The following is a 24,607-nucleotide window of genomic DNA, read 5'->3' as shown; positions in this document are numbered from 1 at the left end:
CTTTAAACCTATTGGTAAACAAGCATACTTCTGAAAATATACACTATGACTGTTGTTGTGACATGGTTAGGATGTTTACTCTTGGATACATTTGAGGAAAAAAACACAACATTATGTCATACAGTCAGACAGATTGATTTATGACGAGATGTCCTCTTGGGACCGGTACCGGACCCATCGGGCAAGAGGTTAAGGCTTCTCTCCTGTATGATTGCGCTGATGGTGAATCTTTAAGTTTCCAGAGGTGCTGAAGCTCTTCTCACACTGGTCACAGTGGTAAGGCTTCTCTCCTGTATGAATGCGCTGGTGTGTCTTTAAGTGGTTAGAATGCCTGAAGCTCTTCTCACACTGGTCACAGTGGTAAGGCTTCTCTCCTGTATGAATGCGCTGGTGAATCTTTAAATCTCCAGAGGTGCTGAAGCTCTTCTCACATTGGTCACAGTGGTAAGGCTTCTCTCCTGTATGAATGTGCTGGTGAATCTTTAAGTGTCCAGCCTGACTGAAGCTCTTCTCACACTTGTCACAGTGGTAAGGCTTCTCTCCTGTATGAATGCGCTGGTGACTCTTTAATTCTCCAGAGGACTTGACGCTCTTCCCACACTTGTCACAGTGGTAGGGCCTCTCTCCTGTATGAATGCGCTGGTGAATCTTTAAGTGTCCAGCCCAACTGAAGCTCTTCTCACACTTGTCACAGTGGTAAAGCTTCTCTCCTGTATGAATGCGCTGGTGAATCTTTAAGTTTCCAGCCCGACTGAAGCTCTTCTCACACTGGTCACAGTGGTAAGGCTTCTCTCCTGTATGAATGTGCTGGTGTTGCTTTAATTCTCCAGAGGTACTGAAACGTGAGCCACACTGGTCACAGTGGTAAGGCTTCTCTCCTGTATGAATGCGCTGGTGAATCTTTAAATCTCCAGAGGTGCTGAAGCTCTTCTCACATTGGTCACAGTGGTAAGGCTTCTCTCCTGTATGAATACGCTGGTGAATCTTTAAGGTTCCAGCCTGACTGAAGCTCTTCTCACACTGGTCACAGTGGTAAGGCTTCTCTCCTGTATGATTGCGCTGGTGATTCTTTAAGTTTCCAGAGGTGCTGAAGCTCTTCTCACACTGGTCACAGTGGTAAGGCTTCTCTCCTGTATGAATGCGCTGGTGACTCTTTAAGTCTCCAGAGGATCTGAAGCTCTTCTCACACTGGTCACAGTGGTAGGGCTTCTCTCCTGTATGAATGCGCTGGTGTATTAGAAAAGCTGCCTTGTAGCTGAAGCTCTTTCCACACTGGTCACAGCAGTGGCGCTGGTGACTCTTTAAGGTTCCAGAGCTACTGAATCGCATTCCACACTGGTCACAGTGGTAGGGCTTCTCATCTGTATGAATGCGCTGGTGTGGCCTTGACTCGTTCATATTTCTGCTTGTTGTTGGGGAGCAATGCAGCGATTGTACCTGGAGAAGAGAGAAGTACACAATGAAGAGGTCAGATATTCGGGATATATGTGTTAAAGGTCCCCTATTGTTCAATTTTACACTATTCCTGTGAGTCTATCGAACACATCTGTAAGGTTATTTTCAATAAAATTCATTGTTTTGTATTTTTAATCAAGTACTTTGGTGCACCACTTTCTGCCCTGCCAGATTCCAATCTGTTTTTGGCTGGGCTCCGCCCATACTCGCAATGCGCTTCGAGTGACAGAGAGATCGCTGTCGCAAGTGTGTGTGTAAGCAGGGGGAGAGAGCTGAGGAGAGATTGCTCCGAGACTTGCACAGTAAATTCAGAATGGCTTGGTTTAGTGGGGGAGGATCTTGTCTCAACTGAACTGGAGGAATGCGCCTGAATGAGAATTTCACACCTAGTCACAACCCCACATTGCTAGAAAACAATGCAAATAACTGGAAAAGGCCATTTATAAGATAGTTCCCCTTTAAGTTAGAATCCCAAAAACAGGCTTCGGGGACAGCTGTACAGCGCACACACATACACACACCACATTATTCTGCGGAGCAGCCCAGCGCACACACATACACACACTAGGGATCGGGATCGAATATTCGAATTTTCAAAGTCGATGCCAGTCTCCACGTTGGATTTTCATGTAAGAAAAGAATAAAATAAAAAGATTTTTTTAAATACTTTTTTTTTTATTGAAGCAAACCATTCTTATTTAATTCCTTTTTATATTTAGAGGCAGCCTAATTTTCATAGCCTAATTGATCTAAAAGATGCACATGCTACCGTTTCTGTTTGTTTAGTAAAACCGGTTGATAGGCCAATGCAGGGCCGGAAATTTACTTGGCGGGTAGATAGGAAAAATCGACACGCCAAGTGTAACTGAGGGGTACAATTCCCTGACTGTATTGATAAGTATGGTATCATTAAACCACTACCGTCTTATGTACTTTAATTACTGGCCATACAGTACATGATATATATAATGATGAACACTTCCCACAATGAATCGGTTCCACACAAAGTTGTAATTAAGTATTTATTGCAAAGGAATGTGCGTAGGCAAATCAATAATGAATGTCCATTCTCTGGTTACGCAGGAGGTAATTATACAACCTGAATCTTAGGGAATTATATCTATGGTACACTAGTAATATATAGCGGGAGATACTGGAAGGGTCCCCCCGGTTGTAAGCCAGCAAGGGTAGAGGATCTGTCGGTAATAGAGTCTGGGTCAACGATGATAAGGAGACTCCGAGTACGGGAGACGGTGCAATAAGATCTTGATCCAGACGAATACAGCTGTTCTCCGTAGCCTGTAGCTCCACAGGGAAGAAAGCTAGCCTGCCTCAGGCTCTCTGAGGCGCAGACTCGACGTGGCTCCTCACAGGGTAAATCCCACACACGTGTGGGTGTCGGCGATTCTCCGCTCCATTAATTACAGGACCAAAAGCAAATATAATCCAGCCGTAAAGGGCTATGCAGTCGTCGGGTAGATAATCCAGTGTACATGTCCACACGGTCCTCGTCTAGGGCTCCTCGGGTGAAAGCGCCATGAAAGCAGCCCAGCCTGGATAAGCACTCTAGCTGATACGAGGAAGCGTTGGTGATGCTGGTCACTGTAGAACTTTAGCCGCACGATACACTATACACAAATAGACTATTACTGACTTAATAGAAATATGTCGCACTCGACGGTATAGCGCCAAACTCTGACACTTCAGTTATTAATTCGCACGCGGTCTCAATGCTCTATTTGGGGCCAAAAAGGCCATACTTCACCGCACGTCGTATAGTGGGTGAGGCTTCAACTTATGGGGTAACAACACTAAGTTTCTCTAAGACTAAGTGCTTCTGTATTCACCTGCGCCATATTTATATGCACAGCGAACAATCTAGTGCCAATCTCATTTCTGTCTCGTATTCTTGGGCAAAGCCGGGCATGTACAGACATGTCTTGACGGTGGCTTTGGAGGCATGGCCTTGGCGCCTGTGGACCGCTGTCCAATAGGAGAATGAAATATTATGGTCTGTACTAGGCTAAAGGGATATTCCGTGTATATGTACAAGGAATATACAAGGGATATCAAACGATATACAAATATTATGCAATATATATCAATCAATAAATATATATATTCGGTTTAATCTGATCCTTTGTAACACCAAGCATATTTCTTACCGGCCAAAAAAATACGCATTTTTGCGTCACATATATAAAAAATGTTCAGTACATTTCAAGTAGATAAGGTATTACGTTGAAGAATACACACTTAAATAAGAGGCCAGAGTAAAATGTGTACTCTCTGAAGTCTAAACTTCACAACACATAATCTAAAACCCCTCCCTACTTCCCTCTCCCAAACCGTTCCTACAACAATTTTTTTTACAATAATAATAATACATTTTATTTGGAGGCGCCTTTCAAAACACCCAAGGTCACCTTACAGCGCATAACAGAACAATCAAGATTAAAACAATGATCTTGGGAAAAGTGTCAGTGGAATTAAAAACAAGACAAACAATGTAAACGTATGAAATATAAAACAGTGGCACACAGGGTGCAGTTATAGTGAGTATGCCCAGTAAGCAAGGCAGTTAAAAGACACGGTTAAGAAAAGAATAAGATAAACAACAAGAAGTATAAAAAACAGTGAAGTTAAAAATAACAGACAAACAAACAGCAGGGGGTATTGGGCAGTGATGGAGGTTATAGTGAATATGCGAGTTTGAACAGATGGGTTTTCAATTGTGATCTGAATGATGAGTGAGTCTGACTGTCGGATGTGTGGGGGCAGGGAGTTCCAGAGTCTGGGAGCCGAGCAGCTGAACGCTCGGGCACCCATGGTACTGAGGCGTGAGCTGGGGATGGATAAGAGTCCAGTAGAGGATGAGCGGAGGGTGCGGGAGGGGGTGTAATCTTGGAGGAGATCAGTGATGTAGGTGGGGGCTAGATTGTGGAGGGCTTTGGAGGTGAGTAGGAGTTTTTTTTTTTTTTTAATCAATCCGGTAGTGCACAGAGAGCCAGTGTAGTTGAATGAGGACGGGGGTGATGTGGTGGGATGAGTTTGTGCGGGTGATAATCCTAGCAGCAAGAGTTTGATGATTTGGAGTCTGGTGATGAGTTTGGTGGGAAGGCCGGTGAGGAGAGCGTTACAGTAATCGATCCGGGATGTGACAAATGAATGGACCAGGGTTTCTGTATTTGATTGGGACAGGGATGGGTGGAGTCTGGAGATATTACGGAGGTGAAAGAAGACAGACCGGGTGGTGTATTAGATGTGTGGTGTAAAGGAGAGGGAACCGTCCAAAATGACAGAGGCTTTTGACTTGGGGGGAGAAGGGTACAGGGAAGCCGTCGATGGTGATGTTTGGAACTGGGGTGTTTTGTGATTTGGTGAGGGTGGATTTGGAGCCGATGAGCAGGGCCTAATTAATTAATCAGGAAGTTTCTGCTCATCCAGCTCCTAATGTCGTCAAGGCAGGTGGTGAGGGAGGTGGGGGGAAGGGCAGTGGTGGGTGTGGAGGAGATGTAGACCTGTGTGTCGTCTGCATAGCAGTGGAAGTGGACCCCATGGTGACGGAGGATTGTGCCCAGGGGAAGGAGATAGATGGTGAATAGGAGGGGATCCAATACTGACCCCTGGGGGACACCCAGTGAAACAGTTGAACACCCTGACTTGTGGGTCTTGAGTTGAACAAACTGTTGTCTGTCGGTGAGGTATGATGTAAACCAGGAGTGCGACACCCGTGATCCCAATGCCAGCCAGGCGGTCCAGGAGTATTGGATGGGAGATGGTGTCGAATGCCGCACTGAGGTCGAGGATGGTGAGAAGTCCAGAGTCAGCTGTACGGAGGTCGTTGGTGATTTTGACGAGGGCTGTTTCGGTACGGTATTGTGGGCGGAAACCGGATCGAAAGGGTTCGTGGAGATGGTTTGTGTCGAGGTGGGATTGCAGCTGTGCGGCAACCACCCTCTCAAGGGTTTTTGAGATGAAGGGAAGGTTGGAGATGGGACTATAATGATTTAAGTCGGCTGGGTCAGCACCAGGTTTTTTGAGGATGGGGGTGATTGCAGCCAGTTTGAGAGTGGGGGGTACGATTCCAGAGGCGAGGGATGAATTTATTATGTCCGTGATGGGTGAGAGTGATGGCAGGCAGGCTTTGACGAGGGTGGTGGGAAGAGGATCGAGCTGACAGGTGGTGGTTTTGGCTTTACGGATGAGCTCTGAGATGGTGTATTCTGATGCTGGGGTGAAGTTGGAGAGGGAGCTGATAAAATGATGGCCGGTGGTGATCATCCAGGGTGGATCACATGGGGAGGTGCATAATAATAATAATAATAATAATAATAATAATAATAATAGCTTCCGGTTTAGCGTTAGAATGGAGTAAGTCGCATGTGACACAGCTGCTCACCCGTTATTTATTTTTTTCGTTTTAAAAACATATTTATAAACCATTAATGCGTTTAAAACTTGACGCATATATCAACTGAGATTATCAACTAACTATATTGACCAAAAGAATCGAGATGTCACCAAAGAAAGACACAACGAGACCAAAACCAGTCGCAGAGGACCCGCCTAAGGAAGCAGGATTCGTGCGGCAAATAGAAGAGAATATAGACGTGACAGTGGCCGCTTCAAGTTCAACCCCTTCAAATACCTCCGCGGACACCGAATATATCATCCGGAGAATGGAGAAAATGGAGAATACAATAACCCAAAAAGTAGATGCTATCAAAGAATCTATCGAAGGCAAAATAGAAGCGCTAAGAGCGGACGCCGATGAACATATTAAGCGCACCGAGGCACTGGAAACAGGTATGGAAGTCCACCAAAAAAGATTCGTTCGAATCTACAAAGACGTAGATGATATCAACGTTAACCTAACTGCTGAGATGAAGGGAAACTACAAAGAACTCAATACGGAGCTCAACGATATAACGATGGAGCTTAAGCGAATCAATGAAGAACAGAAAGCCAAAATTTTCGAGATGGAATATCAAAAACGCAAGCTGAATATTCGTAAGATCCTTCCTAAAGTACCAGAGGTGGAACAGTGCTACAGATTGGGGACCCGATCCAATGACAATAACGTTAAGCCCAGAGTGATATTGGTTATCCTGCGCCAAGTCAGAATAAAAGAAATGATTATTCATGAAACTCGCAGGATGAAAGGCAATCTGAAATACAAGGATATATCAATACACTGCTTTGAAGATTATTGTCGTGAGGTAGTGGACCTGCGAGCCAAGTTCAAGACGGTGATGTCTCAACTCTATCTGGAGAAATACAGACCCCTATTAATATACCCTGCAATACTTCGCATCGTCGATAAACAAGGAGCAAAGGTTTTCCTCAACTCGCCTGAAGATGCAGCCAAATACATGTCTGCACAACACGCAGGATAGTGTATAAATTGCCTTTTAATCTCTGTTATGCATGGACACCATATAGTATAAACTTTAATGAACCGATGATTTGGGACAGAGAGACCTACGAGCTCAGAGTTATTGAATGTTTTCCCCGTCGGGCTTCTATTATTGCGGACATATTGGATTCAAAATTGGAACACTCCAGAACATACTGGAATATTCGAACACTGTAAAAACGACATATTGGAATAATCTAGAACATCTAAAGCATTCTTTGATATAGGGAACATTCTGGAATAACAACAATACATGCATGATAATTGAAGCTTATTTTTGGTCTTTATTTTTAGTTTTATCTTATTTTAATTTTTATTTAACGGGAAAGTGGCCAAGCCAGTCGACATTCTACTTATGGTAGAATTTAGAGTGTTAGACTATGGTATACATAGGAATGTTAAGGATAATTGGATCATTCTGGGATATCCGGTGGTGTAAGGGAGGGAGTCATACGCAAAGGTTGTGTTCATGGAACACAATCCTGTACGACTCTCGGTGGGAGGGGAGGGAAGGGGATTTTTATTTGTATATATGTATGTTTTTAAGCTCGGCTCTCAACGGGACCTCACTAGTTGGATGTATATCTATTATTGCCTCGCACTCCAGAAGCATTACCAAAAACTACACTACAACATGTATAGATTATGGCTAGTTTGAATATAATGATCTGGAACACCGGGGGAATAAATAACCAACTCAAACGCAAAAGCGTGCTCACACTGATGAAAAAAGAACATGTGGACATTGCTCTGCTAAGCGAAACGCACATTCTAGAGAAAGACAGATAAATTAGCGGACAACACATATCATAATATTAGTCACTCTTCTATTGGTACGAGAACTCGGGGTGTAGCCATAGTCGTTAAGCGTAAGTTGAATATTGTATTAAAGGGAGTATGGTCTGATGTAGAATGTCGGATAACTATAGCTAAGATTGTACATAACAGGAAAATAGCGTTGGTAGCGGTATACGCCCCAAATTTGTACGAAGAGGATTTCTTCACTACACTAACCAATGCAATGTTAGACATTCCCGATTACTCATTTATAATAGGTGCGGATTTTAATGCCATCTGGAACCCAAGGATGGACAAATCTTACCTCGCCTTTTCCAGCGAACAAAAGAATTCATCTAAGGCATTAAAGGATTGGTCGAAGATTACAGGTGTAAATGACTTATGGCGATTACTTAATCCCACGACCCGAAAGTACTCTTGTCGATCTGCGAGACATAACACATTATCCAGAATAGATTATGTCTTTGCATCACAGAGACTATTTGATAATTATGAAGTGGAAATGATACCCAACGCACTATCAGATCACTGTTATTTACTCCTTAAAGGAACATTTGGTATACTATCCTCCCGAGCCCCAAGATGGCGATTTAACTCGATGCTGCTTAATAACAAGGAATTCATTACACAACTCAAAGAAGCTCTTATAGTATTCCAACGGGAGAATGCAAACTCGGTGCAAGACCCCAGAATAATATGGATGTCGGTAAAGGGAATGATCAAAGATTTCACCGATAGCTTTTCCTCCAAAATGCGCAAGAATCAATGCACAAAACTGGCTGAGCTGGAAACGCTTTACTCAACGTTATTTAATTCTCTAAAATACAACAACTCAACTCGACTAGAGAATCAAGTTAACGTACTAAAAATAGAGATCAATGCCATATACAGACAACAATTGGAAATACAAATACGCAGCACAAAACAGCAGTACTCCCAAGGTTCTAAACCTAGTCACCTATTAGCCATGCAATTAAGAATTAATGCAAAATTTGCAGATATAACTACCATTAGAGCACAACAAGTACTTGAAACAGACCCTGTAAAAATAAACAATACATTCAAAGAATTCTACTCCGACTTTTTTTTTTATTCAACAAACATGACCATGTTCACGTCTTAAACTCATACTGAGGCCTTAGTTTTGGTTTTAAATTGCATATCATCATTCATTTATTTATTGTCACACAGAGCAGAAGAATTTTGCCAAAACAAACCAATAGTATCCAGCTGCAGAACGGCAGACCAGCCACACTCTCAGACACAAATGCATTTCCTTTGATTTATGTCAAGGATTGCAATGCCTTGCTTGAATGAAGTTAACTTTTCACCTGGATAACATCAACATTCAGGGTGAATGTAATGTGAGAAATTGGGATACAAAAAGAAATAAAAAAAATATATAATATATATATTTTTGATCGGATCGGGAAAGATCGGTATTGGTAGATACTCAAAATCACATGATCGGGATCGGATCGGGAGCAAAAAAATTTGATCGGGACATCCCTAACGGTAACCTGTTGCGTGTGACGTTACCAAGAGAAGCCCCGCTTTCAGTGCTTTGTGGGCAGCGCTACTGCACGCTCACACAGACACACACAACAGATGAGGAAGTGGACAGATCCGACCAGCATTTCTGGCTCCTCACAATGCAAACGCGAACATGTACATTACAGATGAACTGCAGAGAAAATTTCCAATTTATCATCCCGGTCGAGACTAATTGGAAGCGGAGTGCAACGCGTGCAAAGCTTGACCATATGTTTATGTGTCTAATAAAGGTGCTGGCGATCTCAAAGCTCACATGAACACAGCAAAACATTACAAACAGTAATGCGAGCAGTGCGAGGCGAGAGTTTGATGGCAAAGTTGACCGAATTGATTGAAGAATGCAGCTATACAGAAAGAGAAAGAAAATAATTGAAAACTATTTTGATGCCTCAAAATGATGTTTTGGTTTGATAAGATGCTTATGATACAATCATTCTAAGGATTATGTGTGTAATAAATTAGTTTAGTACACTAATTGCAACAAATCTCAAACTGCATAGTGCACTTTTAAATTAGTATCTTTGTGAGGTTACTGTTTTATAATTTACATTACATTGAAAAGATAAAGATATATTTTTTAAAGCTGGATTAAATACAGAAGAGGTATTGTTTAGAACATTACATCATTGTTTTTCTTGTTATTTATTTTGTCCAGTAAGACTTGAAAATATATATTATTTTGTCATAGGTTGATTTAGTTATTTTCTTGAGATTTGTCAGATAGATTACTTTAGGCATAATACAGCATGTTGAGTAACTTTGGTTATAGAGAGATATTATTTTGTTATATAACATAATATAAACAATAATTTTATATCCATACAGAGGAGGTATACTTTAAATATATTATAATGATAAGGCATCTTTGAGTAAACTTTGATTAAGTATCTTGAGGCTGAAGGCAGAGTGTCCTCTTTAAAAAAAAGCACAATATGGTCACCCTTGAAGTCGCATTATAATTCACTTAATAAAATAATGACTAGTCAGCCTCCTAAAAAGACAAAAGTTAGTGACACGACTCACACCGCAGCCGCCAACCCAGCCAAAGTAAGAACTATGCTCTGTATCGTCAATCAATAGTCAAATAAATATTTGATTAAGGAATATAATATGCCTTTTTGTATTATTTCTCTGTGTATCAGCAAAATGTATATATTTTTATGTTCGACATTAAGGGAAATTAAGATTCTCAGATTTTTTACAAACCGCCGCTTATCAACTAACCGGTTAATCGGCAGGTGACATATGTTGCTCAGTAGTTGCTGATGTCTGCTCAGGAGGTTTGAGTGTTTGCTCAGACCAAAAAATAATTAGAGGGAACATTGCCTGTACACCACTCGGTATTACTATTGAATGATGTTTGATTTTGCAGTAAATCCACAGCTAAAGAGATTGGTTTTATCGGGTATCACAGTAGCTAAAAAGCTGATCGCATCACGCTGGTTTCAACCGGAAAAAATGTGCCGGAAAGTTTGGTTTCTTACATATCTCGATGTGATTTATCAAGAAATATCGACAGCAAGAATTCTGGGTCTCAATGAATCCAAAATGTCAATGTGGTTAGAAGTGGTGGAGAGAATAAAAGCTAGCTTATAATGGTAGTGTCTCGTTAGGTGCGAGGGATAATGGAGGTACTACCCAAGGTGGGGTCCGGGAGGGGGGGGTTCGAGCTGGAGCATATGTGTGTAGGTTTTTAGATAACAGGTATTAGGGGTATATCTTATATAAGACAATTAACTAAAATGTGATTTCATTGGATGTGCTCTGACAACTAATGCTTGTATATCTTATCGTGTGTTGTCATGTTTGTTTATGTGTTTGTTTAAAAAATAATAAAAAAAAAAAAAAAAAAAAAAAATAATAATAATAATAATAATAATAATAATAATAATAATAATAATAATAATAATAATAATAATAATAATACATCTATTTTATATAGCACTTTTCCAGGTGCTCAAAGACGCTTTACATGGGCAGGAGAGACAAGCTATGGCAAAACAAAAAACAGAACAAAACAGAACAAAAATAATACATGACAAAATAAAATAAAACCGACAGAATTAGAGGTCAAAAGCAAGATTTGAGGGCTGATTTAAAAGATGTCAGGGTGTTTGCATCACGGATATGGCTGGGGAGGGCATTCCAGAGGGAGGGGGCAGCAGCAGCAAAGGCCCTGTCGCCCCAGGTCCGGAGCTTGGTCGTGGGAGGTGTTAGGAGGTTGGCATCTGCAGACCTAAGGCGACGGGTGGGCGTGTGACGGTGGAGGAGGTCGGACAGGTAGGGAGGGGCAAGGTTGTTGAGAGCTTTAAATGTGATGAGTAGTATTTTAAAATGTATCCTGTATTTGATGGAAGCCAGTGGAGGTCGTGGAGGACAGGGGTGATGTGATCAGAGCGACGGGTGGAGGTGAGCATGCGGGCAGCAGAGTTTGACATATTGGAGTTTATTGAGAATAGTGTTTGGTGAGCCGTAGAGGATGCTGTTGCAGTAATCTAGTCTTGATAATATGAATGCATGAACCAGTGTTTCAGCAGCGGAGAGTGATAGGGAGGGGCGAGGAAAGAAAGGGTGGAGTCCAGGATGATGCCAAGGTTACGGACGTGAGTGGAGGGGGTGACAATGGTACCATCAATATTTAGGGTGAAATCCTGGGTGTGGCTGGTGAGGGATTTTGGACCGATAATGATGATTTCTGATTTATTGCAGTTTAATTTGAGAAAGTTATTTTGCATCCATGTTTTGATGTCTGTGAGGCAGGTGCTGAGGGTGGAGAGAGTGGCTGGAGTGATAGTCTTGGTGGAGAGGTAGAGCTGAGTGTCGTCTGCATAACAGTGAAAACGCAGGCCATGTTGGCGGAGAATCAGACCAAGTGGAAGGATGTAGAGGATGAAGAGCAGGGGACCAAGTACTGAGCCTTGGGGGACACCATGAGTGATGGGGGCAGTGGGGGATTTGCAGTTGTTGATAGAGATGAATTGGTGCCTGTGTGAGAGGTATGATTGGAGCAAGGTGAGGGGGATTCCGGAGATGCCAACGGAGGACTGGAGACGAGTGATGAGGATGGGGTGACTGATGGTGTCAAAAGCAGCGCTGAGGTCTAGGAGAATGAGGATGGAGAGGGAACCAGAGTCGGCAGAGAGGAGTATGTCGTTGGTGACCTTTAGAAGAGCAGTTTCGGTGCTGTGTTTGGTGCGGAATCCGGATTGAAATGTATCATAAAGGTTATTGTTGTCGAGGTAGGATTTTAATTGGGAGGCAATGGCTCGCTCAATTATTTTTGAGAGGAAGGGTAGGTTGGAAATGGGGCGGAAATTATCAAGGGTTTCAGGGTTGAGACCGGGAAATGGGGCGGAAATTATCAAGGGTTTCAGGGTTGAGACCGGGTTTTTTTAGTAAGGGGGTGACAGAAGCAATTTTGAGGGCGGGGGGAAATAGGCCAGTGGTCAGAGAGGAGTTTACGATGGAGGTGATTAGGGGAGAAAGGGCAGGGAGACGAGCCTTGACTAGGATGGAGGGGATAGGGTCCAGGATGAAGGTAGAAGTTTTCATTGTAGAGAGAATGGAGGATAGGTCCGATGCGGTGATTTCAGTGAAGGATGTAAAAGGTGGGTTGGGCGGTGGAGGGGGGGTTGAATCCGGAGGGGAGATAGTGTTGGCGGAGGCAATTGTTAGTTGGGTGTGGATTTTGTCAATTTTTGTTTGGAGATGTGACAGATAGGAGACACATTTACTGACAGTGAAGGAACAGGAGATTGTGTCAGAGGGTTTAAGAAGTGTGTTGATGGTGGAAAACAGAGTCCTGGGGTTGTTGCTGCCAGACTGTATGATAGCGGAGTAGTGGGAGGAGCGTGCAGAGTTGAGGGCGTCTTTGTAGAGCTGTTTATGTTGTCTGTAGGCCTCTTTATGGACAGTGAGACCGGTTTTATTGGATAGCCGTTCGAGCTGGCGGCCCTTGGATTTAAGGTGGTGTAGGTGATCGGTGTAGCAGGGGGCGGAGTGAGTGAAGGAGACAGACTTGGTTTTGATTGGGGCGAGCTGATTGAGACAGGAGGAGAGAGTGTTGTTGTAGATGTTGACCAGGTCTGTAGGGGAGCCATGCTGTAAGAGGGAGGCATCAGGGATGGTGTCAGTCAGTAGGGAGGAGAGAGAGGAGGGGTGGATGGATTTGAGATTACGGAATGTTATGGAACGCATCTGCTTGATTGGGGGAGTAGGGATGAGAATGTCCATGGTGATAGCCAGATGATCAGAGATGGTGAGGCCAGCTGTAGGTGAATGGTATTGATTTTGGAATAAAAGAATTGCTGAAATGCAGTGCTCTGCTCAGTGGAGATTTCTGGAGGGAGGGTTTGAGGGGGGTGGAGTAGGTGGCTGTGGAGAAGAGGACTCTGTTGTTCCCTTTACCAGTGCTGAGCTATGATATAAGTCTTCACACATGGATGTTTGTCACGTTTCACAAGCTGTTGTTGATGGGCGTATACTAGCTACCTTGGGCTACTTCTGATTGCTGAGCAATGAGAGCACAGCATTTCTGATTGGTAAGCATGACTGGCACGCAAGAAAAAACCTTGAATCAAACTCGCTGTATAACGTATCCCAAATCGCAGGCTTTGCTAAAAGGCGACCGTCGTAAGACCAAAACACACCACAGTTTTAATAATTTTACATGACTATTTTCATTTCGTTACCCGCCACGTGGCGGACAGACCGCTCAGTGTCACTCGCCAAACCTAAAATATGCCCGCCATTGGCGGGTGTTAGGCTCTAATTTCGGGCCCTGGGCCAATGCAGTTATTATAGGCTACGATGGTGAATGGTGTCATTTTGATTTATTGTCGGTCAGCTGAGCCGATCAACGTTCTGAAGAATTATCTGAACTTCAGATTCTGAAGTGCCTATTTATGTGCAATACCCTTTGATTTTAACAATCCATTCTATTAAAAAGAATAACTGAATTTAACTGAAACTGAACATTTTAACTGAATTTAAACTGAAACAGAAGACAATATATTTTTAATATTATAAAAAAGAAAAAATACATTTTTGGGGGGGTGGTTGGGGGGGCATTGAATATTTGATCTTACCTCATTGACAGCCAGGGATTAGCCTTATCCCGTGGTAGTATTGCCATGCTGTAAACGATGGGAGTTAGTCACCTTGTTTGTAGAGCTAAATCTATATTCTATATTATAGCCATGGATACAATACTATAGTCATTTGACATTGAGTTTCTTCCGGTCAAGATGCAAAAAAGAGATAATTTTTCCATCCATATCACAACCCCAAACAAGTCTCCCTCAGTTAATGACCCTACTTGCAGATTTCGGCAAAATGTCTGGCTATAAAATTAACATTCAAAAGAGCAAACTGATGCCTGTTGGAACTGAGGCTGGTCGGATATCTCTAAGCTCATTTACGTTTAAAATTAGCCCTAAAAGTATCTCAGGATATGGATCACACATGAACATAAAAACCTATATAGCTAACTATCAGCCTTTATTATCTAATCTGACAAAAGATATTGAACGTTGGGACCCCCTGCCTCTCTCCCTGGGTGGAAGAATCAATACAATAAAGATGAACGTACTGCCTACATCTTTATATAATATTTCAAAGCCTCCCAGTCTTCCTAACTAAAACATTATTTTCCAAGATAAACAACCAGATATCATCCTTTATCTGGAACAAAAAACTGTGCAGGATGAAAAGAAGTACACTGCAGAGACCTCGTGCAATGGGTGGGATGGCGCTTCCCAACTTTATTTACTATTATTGGGCAGCAAACATAAGGTCATTACTATATTGGCTAAAGAGCGAGGCCACAGCCCCCTGGTGGACAATTCTGGAAGGGGCGTCTGTTGAATCCACCTCCCTAGCAGCCTTATTGTGCGCTAAACTTCCTTTCACACAGCCTATGTCTAGCTTTACCTCTAATCCGGTTGTCACTCAATTAAAGTGTGGAACCAATTTAGAAGATCCTTCTCCCTCAACACTTTGAGTGCCACCGACGCGTTTTGTCGTTAGTTCATGCCGACCTTTGAATGCCACCAACGCTATATAGCGTTTGTTTGTCGTATTTTTTTATCTGCGATTTGAATTCATATTTCATCAATCGAGCCTCAGGTTAGTGCTGCAGAGTCTCTCTGAGCTCAATTGGGAAGATACCGCCCCCTATCGTCTCTCCCTGTGTAACTGCACCCAATTAGTTTAGACTGATGAAGGGAGGGGGGGCCAGTTTCCTCATTTTACTTTTCCGTCAAGCCAACTGAAGAGACCCAAGTTGATCGACGGCCCCAGAACAGCATGGATTATGTATTTCCAGCACCCAACGCTGAATCAATAAACGCGATCGATATTTGGAATGGCGATCAGGAATTGGAATAATCTTTTTGGATAACATCTGATCTGAGGTAAGGAATCTATTTTACCAGTCTTGGGATAATCAGAGCTTTTTTCACAGATATATTAACGTGTCCCATATGTGTGTGTGTGTGTGTGTGTGTGTGCTCGCTGATCAGGAAATGAGAGAATCGATATTTCAGCCCGCTTCTATAGCGTGCATAAGTACACATATACTATCGATAATCTAGCGTTTATTTGAAAACGATTCATAAATAGGCCGTCATAAATGCCGTTTATCACGGAATCTTTATATTTTCCTGAAAAACGAGGGCTTTTCAAAATGCTATAAAACGGAAATTAAGCGATTAAAAAACAATCCGTTTGACAATGTTGACTGCAAACAAGTCATTGATAAGCGACGGGCAGATTAGACACATAATTTAAGATGGAGATTATGCGTTCACAACGCTATCATTGAAGTGGGTGCTGGCATTTAACCACGTTTTACCATGTTCACCAGTGGTAATCAAAGTGTTAAGGAACTATCGCTGGCTGCACCAATCGTAAGAAACCACATATTTGCCCCCTCAATGATGGATAGAGCCTTTGATAGCTGGGTTGGAAGGGGAGTGATTACGCTGTCTGACCTCTATATAGACGATGAGTTTGCCTCCTTTGAACAGTTGGTACCGAAATACGAAATTCCTAGGTCACACTTCTATAAATATCTGCAACTTCTGAGCTTTGTAACCTCAAACTCAGATTGCTACCCATTATGCCCTCCCGCCTCTCCATTAGACTCAGTCTTGAACTGTAAACTGGTCCAGAAACAAGCTATAAGCAGAATCTACAAATTACTCAATAGGAGCAACTTGACACTTCTAGATCTCCTCAGGGATGGATGTGACCGAGACCAGCGGCCGTGCCTACAAGTCGGAGTCTTGAGTTCTTCAAAAAAAGGAAAACAATTTTACTTTTTTTTGGTTGTTATTTTCTGTTTTTTTTTAAATATATATATATACTTACAGTTCGAGGGTTGAAGAACATATTTAGTATAACAGCGAACATATATAATAACTAGAGCTGGGCCGTTAACGGCGCTAACGTGCTGCGTTATCGTGAGACTAGTGTCGCGCGATAATATAATTGACGCCGTTAACCTTTTTCTCAACGTTGGGTCTCGTCTGGGACATTAGCGGATGTATACCAACCTGGTCGAACTACTCTGTGTGTGTGTGGGGGGAGGGGGAGGGGCGTGAACACGTGCGAGCGGGGCATGCGTGAAAATAATTACCATATAAACATCAGCTGAGCTGCATGACAATGGCGGACGCTGTGAGCAGTAAAGTTAAGCACAGTTTGCTTCAGGGCTATTTCATTTTCAAAAAGCTTCCCGATGGAAACCTCGACAAGACCAAGGTGATTTGCACTTTTGTGCAAAGCGCAAATGACGTACTGTAGGAGCTCCTCGAGTCTCAAATACCACCTGAGCAATTAATAAACTTAAACAGATGTGTCCTTCAGTTATTGGTGTAAAGTTTTGGAATTCTTCATAGCGAGCTTAAGGGATGTAATAATACATTTAAAAAATTGTCAGTATGAAAGTCAAATGTGATCTGAATAGAAGCCTACTTTGCTGGAACGATTAATTTCAAACGTATACAGCGTGTGTGTGCGTGTATTCTTTTGGGTGTGCGCTCGAGCGTTGACTCGCTACTACTCTTCTTCACAGCCTAGAATATGACACGCCCACTGATGATGTCACGGTTCGCAAGGAAAAACCAACTATTTTCCGGTGCGAGCTGAGCACCGATTTGTCACGTTCTGAACCAATTAATCCCGGTCTGAATTCCAGCACGGAACCTGGCCGGTGTAAAAGGCATATATGTGACACACATCAGATGCACAATCATTAGGTTTGGTGTGCACTTCATAGGCATCTGAAAATACTGTTACAAATTACACTATTATATATATTCCGTTTGGCAAAAACTAAATTAAATTCCATAAACAATCTTAACAAAAATATTAAATATGACCCATATTCACTTATATAACAAATGTGAAAATAAAACACATTATGATCAGACAGTATCATTCTTAACATTCAAATAAGGCTTCAGTAAGATTAGAACAACATGTAACTCTTGTCTTATAATAACAATCACACTAGCCAGACTCAACTTATATCGCTGAACTGATGTGGATCAGCTATAAGGCTATTAGGCCTACAGCCTTTCATTACACAGGCATTGCTGGCCAACCCGACCACTGGCACAAAGCCTCTTCAACTCATTCAGAATGCAGCGGCCCGCCTGATCTCAAACCTACCGAAGTCAGCCCACGTCACCCCACTTCTCAGGGACCTGCACTGGCTCCCCATTGCCGCACGAATCCGCTTCAAGGCCCTCGACCTGGCATATCATGCGGCGAAGGGAACCGCTCCCGCCTACCTCCGGTCAATGGTCTCTAACTACACACCCTCAAGACCCCTACGCTCTGCATCTTTTGGCCGCCTCAGACCTACTCCTATCCGAGCTCTGGGAGAGTCATCAAAGAGAAGCCGCCTATTCTCGGACCTTGCCCCACAAAGGTGGAACGAACTTCCCAGTCTAGGTCCGGGCGATAAAACGATAACGATAATTATCGCGATATATTTTCCCTCGATATAAATATGAAAGGTGGTCAATAAAAAGAAATATATATATATATTTAAATAAAATTAATTTGTATTGTGGCCTGCAACAGGGCATCATTAAAACCAGAGTGGACAGACTTGTCTTTCTTGCCCACAACTTAAAGTAATGGCTTTGCTTGTCCAAATGACAATACTGACCAAATTGAGATTTCTTTTTCTCTTGTCCATTTATTTTGTTTGCTTTCTAATTTAAAATACAGTTTGAAACCGTCTGTACACAGTAGGCTATGTGTGCTAATCAGACTTGAGATTTTATTAATTTATTTTCATTGTTAATGCCAGTTATAGTGTTATTGTTATACAGTTCGTGTTCAAGTTCTACCTCAGATTTGTGGTTTGGCAAGTAGGCCTAGTTTGTCATGTTCTGACAATAAAGAATATTCCGAACCACAATTAACCTTCTGGTTTCTTCAGCTTTCATTCAGCAGCAAAAATAGCCTTTAAACTTGACAGAAATAATTAGGGATGCCCCGATCACGTTTTTTGCCACCGATACCGATCACTGATAGTCTATGAGTCATATCGGCCGATACACTGCCGATACCGATCGTTTTTGGTTTTCTTATAGCAGCTGGCAGTATTATACTGTAGGTCTAACACAGGCATTCTCAAAGTCCAGTCTAAATTATCTAATCTAATCTTAGAAATTAAGTAAAGTGAATAGTACTGGGTGTTAAGCATAACAGTATCAAAGTTAATTTACTTCTGACCATTATAGTCAAAGTATTTTCCTATGAACTGAAACTTATAAGATGTTCTCAGTGTTCAGTTACAGCTATGGAGCATGATAGCTAATTAGCCAACAGCTGCAAAAACTAATGATGTCAGGAGCTATCTGTAGCTACTTCTAGCCGGCTAGATAACGTTAGACAACGCCTCATGTATTAAACTAAAGTGAATAGTTGACTGGGTCATTTTGTTTAAACAGTAACGTTAGCTAGGTAGCTAACGTTAGCTCACGGAGCGATAGCTAGTTAGCCAACGCTAGCCAGCACCTGCGAAAACGAATGCCAAACTGATGATATCAGAAGCTATCAGTAGCTAGATAACATTAGACAACGCCTCATGTATTAAACTAAAGTGAATAGTCGACTGGGCCATTTTGTTTAATGCTTGTTATGTTGAAAGAGGAGCTCTGAGCTGCTCATGCACTCGACTCTTGCCGTAAGGGTATGTTGACATGACGGGTCTGTGAGGGGCAGGAGGAGGGGCAAGGCGTGCAGCAACAGCAGCTGTGAGAGGAGAGCGAGTGAGAACTCCGCTAAGAATTGGATAATGTTTTCCGTGCGAGTCATCGATCGGTTTTCACGATCGGCGAAAATAAAGCATTATCGGAATTCACCGATCTCATATTTATACTGAATATCTGCCGATACCGATCGATGGCCGATCGATCGGGGCATCCCTAGACATAATGATTTCATGTAGGGCTGTACCGAATGTCATTTTTTAACATTCAAAGTTTCTATTGAAGTATTCGAGCGAAGCTTCGAATGTCTATAAAAAAATTTACTTCATAAATTTTTTTTAAACTAAATCCTCTATTTGAATAAAGTGATTAATCTGATATAACTCATCAGTTTCATCAACATAAATAATCCAAAAAGGGCACGGTTGGTATGAAAGTGATGGTGACGACTTATAGTATAATATTATAATATTAGTGTAGCCTAATCTTTAACTGCAACTGTAAAGAAAACCCCCATTGGTTTAAACAGATTGAATACACATTAAAAAAAGAGAATAAAAAGAATTAAAAAAAAAATTATTACAAATTAAAAATTCGAATGTTGCTTTAGAATTCGAATGTGAACATTATGATCGAAGCTTCGAAGCATTCGGTACAGCCCTAATTTCATGTATATCGAGATAATTATGGATAGAGTGATTTTATCGTGATAACATTTTGGCCATATCGCCCAGCCCTACTTCCCACCAGTTAGGACAGCCGAAACCCGTCCAATATTTCGCCGTCGACTAAATACATACTTTAATCAATGTCTGAAATGATTTTTTTCTTTTTATATATAAATCTAACCTCAACTAACCTTACTGTCATGCACTTGTCCTAATATACTAACCTACACTGTAGCACTCAACACTTTGATGAACATTGTTACTCAGCTGATAGAGTTGTACCCTTCCTGCTGACTTGTTGTACAAAACTTGTAAGTTGCTTTGGATAAAAGCGTCAGCTAAATAACACTCATTTCTGAACAGATTTTTATGAAATTTGGACATGTACTACACAAGAATTCAGGTTTTTTTAGCCATACCAATTTTTTTGGAAATAGTAGACTACTAACTACTACAGAAAAACGTGAGTAACACGTTTTTCTACAACTCAAGTTCAGACCTATGTTACTCCATTTCATTAGCACTAAAAGTGAATTGTCTTTATTGTATCAGAAACTTCAGAATGTCATCTTTAAAAAGAGACCAGGCTCATGCATGTTCTAAAGGAAAAAGTATGGTATTTTGGTTTGCAAAAGTAGTATGCAGTCCTCAAGTTCAAGTAAAAACTTTTGGGGGGGCCAGTTAAGAGGTTAACAAACTTTGCCATCTTATTTATATTGAAACATGTTTTTTTATAGATTGTATAGTACATTTTGCTCTGGTAATATACTGGAAATCCACCCCTCTGGTGGGATCAAGATCCATCTTTTTTGGGATCAAACTGATCCCACTCCTGTGTTGTCGGTTTGAACTACCCGTTTTGAAGATTTGATCCAGATTAAAGCTTGGATTTGATTTTCTGATCTGATCCGATATCAAAGTGATCCTCATCCTGTTTTTTGGTTTTCAACTACCCAAAATACAAATCTGATCCATTCAGATAGTGATTAAAAGTTTTGAACTCCTGGGCCCAGGAGACTCGGGCGTATAAAAGTCTATTGGATCATGTCTCCAGCACCCCCACAGCCATAGCTACAACCACTTACGTCAAGGCTCTCATCCACATTCATTCATTTTCTCCCCCCACGCTCTCTCCCATGATTTCAGAATAACGGAAGTGTTGCTGTGGTCTATGGACAATGAATGTCTTTACAGCTACATACAGCTATCAGAGGTAGCGTCGGGTACCTCGTATCATTGTTATGCCGATGATACTCAACTCTTCCTCTCCTTCCCTCCCTCAGATATCCACATCTCTGAGCGGATCTCGGCCTGTCTGTCCGACATCTGCGCCTGGATGACGACCAACAACATTAAACTGAACCTAAGCTAAACAGAATTGCTCCACCTGCCAGCCAAATCCTCCCCCCTGACCGACCTTTCCATCACAGTCGAGAATGCAGCTGTGACCGCGTCCCCAACCGCCAAGAACCTTGGTGTTGTCCTCGACGACCAGTTGAACTTCTCTGCTCACATCGCAGCGACAACCAGAACCTGCAGATTCCTCCTGAGCAACGTCAGAAGGATCCGGCCCTTCCTGACAAAAGAAGCCACCCAACTCCTCGTCCAATCAACAGTCATCTCCCGCCTCGACTACTGCAACGCACTGCTCGCCGGCCTCCCGACCACTGCCACCAAGCCTCTTCAACTCATTCAGAATGCAGCGGCCCGCCTGATCTCAAACCTACCGAAGTCGGCCCATGTCACCCCACTTCTTAGGGACCTGCACTGGCTCCCCATTGCTGCACGTATCCGCTTCAAGGCCCTCGACCTAGCATCGTGCGGCAAAGGGAGCCGCTCCCGCCTACCTCCGGTCAATGGTCTCTAACTACACACCCTCAAGACCCCTACGCTCTGCATCTTCTGGCTGCCTCAAACTTACTCCTATCCGAGCTCCGGGAGGGTCATCAAAGAGATCAGTCCTTGCCCCACAATGGTGGAATGAACTACCCACCCCAGTTAGGACAGCCGAAACCCATCGACTAAAGATGCACTTCTTCAACAATTATCTGAAATAATAAAAGAAATTTGAAATAAAAATAAAAGAAATAAAAGAAAAATAACTAACCCTAACTAACCATACTGTCATGCACTTGTCCTAATAAACGAACCTACACTGTAACACGCAACACTTTGATGAACATTGTTACTCAGCTGATAGAGTTGTGCCCTTCCTGATGACTTGTAAGAACTTGTAAGTCGCTTTGGATAAAAGTGTCAGCTAAATGACTAAATGTAATCTTTTATTGTGAAGAAAATTACGTCGCTGCAGTTGACCATGGAGATGGTAAAGTACTATAAATGTAAAACATTTGGCATTTTTTTAGAATTAAGGTGGGATTGTACAACTTCAAGGCTCCTTTCGAGTGCCGCTGCTGCAAGGAGGAGCAATAAGAGGAAAGCAAAGTAAACATAATTGTACTTACAGATGTTGTAGTGTCCAGTCTGCTGTCTGTTTCCACAAGAAGAAGGTTTTGATCCAGATGTTTTGAGTAGAAAGCCTTGGTCCAGTAGAGTTCCGTCACAGAGACTTCACACTGTAAACACACAAAGCATTTGTTGAATAATCAGGGCTCCAGACTAACTTTTTACATTGGTTGCACCAGTGCGCCTAACTTTTTCATTTAGGTGCACCAGCTCATAATTTAGGTGCACCCAAAAAATTCCACTGCGCCTTTTGCCGCTGCAATAATACATTTTAAGTGTTACCTTTTTTGTCAGTTTCCATACACATTAGTAATTTCTTAAGATGTTATGTAAATTATTGTAAAAAATAACATTGTATTACAGTTAGCTCGCAAAGTCAAATCCTTCACATGTTTATGTCTATTTTAACACATTCAGCTCAGCTCCAGTTAGAGCTGTCCCCAAGCCTGTTTTTGGGATTTGAACATTCGCCAGGGTTTTTCGAACGGATGTTCGAACCATCGTTTTTAATCATGCAAACAATTTGCTCCTAAATAGGGAGGTGTAGTCGGACGTCACTTTGGACCGCCTGCGAGGTCAACCCATATAGGGATTTATCTTTGGGAAAATGGATTATCGGCTATTGTAACAATTCTACCTCATGAACATTTGGAACGCTTTCCATTTTTGCACAAAATGAGTTCCCTTCTATCACTAACATTTAGGCCTGTCACGATAAAAAAAATTGCTGGGCGATTAATTGTCCCAGAAATTATTGCGATAAGCGATATTATTGCGGTTTTGAGAGATAAATGTATTTCCCAAAAATGTTCAATTAATTAAATTTTTTTTTACTAATAATAGCATAATAATGCAAGGAAACCGTTTCAAAGTGCAATAAACCTTTATTTAACATTGGAAGACATTTTAAATATCCTAAATAAAAAAATGCTCAGTTTGATTGTTTATTATAAAACAAACTGAAACTGGAAACAAGCCCTCTGTCTGGCTTTTTGTGTCATCCTTTTAACATGTACATGCATTATTAATGTACCTTGCGGTACCATGTACAAAATGTTAATAAAGTATGAGGAAAAAACTGTGGAAACATAATAAATAAAAAGGCAGTGTTCCAAATAAACACAAATATATACTATCTCTATTGGAATGGAGACTTCAGCACAGGATAAACTAGGGATGGGCAAAAATTATCCAGATCGATTGATCACATGATGTACTCGAGTACTCGTGGAGGAAAACGCTGTATAAAATAAACGTCTTTTCCGGTGTTTTAGACTTTTATTTTGAAACCCACCCACCGGAAGTATTGTTGTTATTATCCTAGCTGACCTAGCACAACGTATTGAGCGGACAACTTGTCTCGTCCGGTTCTGTGTTTTTGAGTTAATGATAAAACAAATGTTGAGATTGTTGGTGAACAACTAACTTTAGGTTAGTTTTAACGTTAGCTACTAACGTTAGATGCAGTTACTACAGGCAATCAACGATGAGGAAGCGTCAAAGCCGCATAGAATAGCCCTGTGGTGCGTACTTAGGCACGACTCGAAACTACCCGTTATAATAAATTAATTCATGTTTAACTTGTCCCCGTGTCCAGTCCTTTGACTAGCCCCACCCGTTCATTGTAAACAATGATGCATGCAATTGTATTAACGTTATTGTGTGTTGTAGGCAGCTATGCTATACATTTTATTTCGTTTGTTAGCTATTTAGCTAATATTGAATAGCATCAACGACGCTAGATCTTTAATCTTTATTTAGCAGTCCAGTTTCTCCGGGCAGTAGCGAGTAACTACTTGGGTCTAAAAATATCTAGCCTAGACTACAAAGAACGCTACTTGGCTAAAAGGAGCAACACTATTGAGAAATGTAGTTAAGCTATGTGCTCACAGGAGCTCCTGTGCTGTGCTCTAACGCCAGCGGCACGCCTCCCCACACGGAGTGACTGACAAGGGGTACCGCCTCATTAAAACAAACGCGCAAATAGCAATTAATCGCGCCCGTCAAAATCATTG

At 41.9% G+C, this 24,607-nt stretch overlaps 1 long non-coding RNA gene across 1 annotated transcript in view; it reads right to left on the bottom strand.

Annotated features, from left to right (window-relative positions):
• Positions 1-1,236: 1,236 nt before the first annotated feature.
• Positions 1,237-24,607, bottom strand: part of LOC311231282 — a 43,230-nt gene continuing 19,859 nt past the window's right edge. The window contains exons 2-3 of the long non-coding RNA XR_014619858.1: positions 22,592-22,702; positions 1,237-1,437 (exon numbers count right to left, since the gene is read on the bottom strand). This is a non-coding gene — a long non-coding RNA (uncharacterized lncRNA). The remainder of the gene's footprint in view (positions 1,438-22,591; positions 22,703-24,607) is intronic.

The sequence above is a fragment of the Notolepis coatsorum genome, assembly GCF_963971535.1.
Source record: "Notolepis coatsorum genome assembly, chromosome: 7".
Taxonomy (NCBI): Eukaryota; Metazoa; Chordata; class Actinopteri; order Aulopiformes; family Paralepididae; genus Notolepis; species Notolepis coatsorum.
The sequence above is the reverse complement of the archived record's forward strand: the minus strand, read 5'-3'. Positions and strand labels throughout refer to the sequence as shown.